General features: G+C 33.4%; 1 protein-coding gene across 1 annotated transcript in view; it reads right to left on the bottom strand.

Moving 5' to 3' along the window:
* Window positions 1–2500, bottom strand: part of dsx-c73A (doublesex cognate 73A) — a 79569-nt gene that overhangs the window by 75863 nt on the left and 1206 nt on the right. The window lies entirely within an intron of this gene.

Genomic DNA, 2500 nt, shown 5'->3' with positions numbered 1-2500 from the left:
TATATACATGTACATTTGTGTGTGTTTGTGTATATACATATATAAATAAATACATACATACATATATACATACACACACACATATATATATATATAAATACATATATGTATATATATATATATGTATATATATATATATATATACACACATATATACATACATATATTTGTGTGTGTATACAAACACACACACACACACATATATGTGTGTGTATAGACACAAATATATGTATATGTGTATGTGTGTGTGTGCGTGTGCATGTGTGTGTTTTTATATATATTCACATCTCCATCTCCCTGTCTTTAACAAGCCCCCCCCCCCTTTCCCCCCTCCTGTCTCTCTTCTGTGTAATAACCATCAGCCATACCTCTGTTTGGGGTCAAAGGTCACAATGTGGCTGTCGCTCCAACTCACTCGTTTTCTCCTTGTTGTCTTCCTTTAAAACATCGCAATTAAAAGCTGTAGTTGTGTTATGCAATGTCATTCGGCTATCAAGAATTTGAGTTAACTTTTATGTTTCTGTGTGCATTTATGGGTTATTCTTAAAGTCTATTATCAAAAAAAAATTCCGCGTCGGTGTTTAATGTCCCGTAGCATATTGTCTTGATTACATGCCATTTAATTACGTGCCATTTACCGTTCCATAATTATCATCGTGAGTATACGAACCTCACGTCGTCATGTTCGCAGTCATCAGTATCTCCACTATTAAAGCCATCAACAAAATTTAATGCGGTATCATCACCAACGTATCTTTCGCAATGAACCGATAAAAAGAAACTGTAACAGAAATTATTTTTTTTTACAACAAACAAAAGATAAATAATAGACGTGATCGGCGCTGGCCATGGCAACCCACGAGACGATAAAGCGGTGAACCTTTCTGAACGCGACTGAACGAGTGAACGCACGCCCATGACAACGAGAAGCGAGCATGTTGTTTGTTCAATTGTCTTTACTTTCTTCCCTTTTTTTATTCCTTTTCCTTGCTGAGACGGAGGCAATGACATACGACCGCCATCGCCGAAGACGTGAACCGATTAGCGCGCGCGTGCTCTTACGAAAACGCCAACACACCCGGCGGACACGAACGCACACATGCATCCACGTAATATCGCTCACGCACGCACATGAGTGTATAAATCCGCATGCTCACGTCGCACACGAGCTCAATTCATAATGAGGAAAGAACTTGGCGTGCGCAATTTTCGTTTAATGAAGTCAGAGAGGACTGGGTCAAAGGCTTTTCTCACTATCTTCTCGGGTGGTGACGTCACGCGGCCGAGAGCGTTCGAGGTTCCAAGAAAACGTTCGTTGATTTTAGAAATTTCTGTTTTTTTCTTTTCTTCTTTTTTTTTTTTTTTTTTTAGAGATATTTAGTGTTATTTGTCAGTACACTGTGTAATTGGGGGGATGATGATACTACTACTAATAAAGAGATTGATAATTATAATGACGATAATAATGATAACAATAATGATGTTAATAAACATGATGATAACAACAATAATCATAATTTTAATAATAATAATGATAATGATAATAACAACAGGAATAGTAGTATACGCTGCAATTCTAGTAGCAGTAATAACAATACAAATAGTAATAATGATGATGATAATGATAATAATAACAATGATATTACTAATGATAGTGATAATGATGATGATGATGATGATTTAGACGATGAAAATAATTATGAAATATTGCCATTAATAGTAATGATAATAACAATAATATTAATAACAATTATGGCAGTAATAATAATCAGCATCATTATGATAATAATTATAACAAAAACAATGATTATGATAATAAGAATGACAATAATAATGATGATAATTGTAATGATAATGATAATAATGATAATGATAATAATGGTGATACTGATAAAAGTAATGGAAATAACTATAATAATAGTAATAATGATAATATTGGTAATAATAATGATAATAATGATAATGGGGATAATAATAAAAGTAATGAAAATAATTATGATAACAGTGATAATGATAATAATAACAATAATAATAATGATATATATAACGTTGATAACAATTTGATATACTAATTATAATTATGATAATGATATCAATAATAATAATGATGATAACGTTGCTAATTATGAAAATGATAATGGTAGCGAAAACAGTAATGATAATAATGATCAAGACAATGATAATGATGATAACACCGTATGAGCTATTAAAATGCCAAAATTTAAATACCCGAAAACTTCCCCTGCGAATCTAAGAACAAACTGAATCCGACGAAATGCACGACTTCACACCAAACACAGGAAGAACACGCACTGAACACCCGTGGATGGAAGAACTTAAACATCCTCGTTCTGTGGAGAACTTCCGGTTCTGTGGCGCGTGCTGGGAATCGACTTAGACTCTGGGTGCAATGTTGCAGGGTTTATTTTATTTTTTTGTTGTTGTTGTTGTTCTGGTTAATTAAGAATAGCAAGATCAGGGCGTGTTTGATTGACACAGA

This window comes from Penaeus vannamei, chromosome 31 (assembly GCF_042767895.1).
Source record: "Penaeus vannamei isolate JL-2024 chromosome 31, ASM4276789v1, whole genome shotgun sequence".
NCBI lineage: Eukaryota > Metazoa > Arthropoda > Malacostraca > Decapoda > Penaeidae > Penaeus > Penaeus vannamei.
This window is presented reverse-complemented; position numbering and strand designations above follow the sequence as displayed.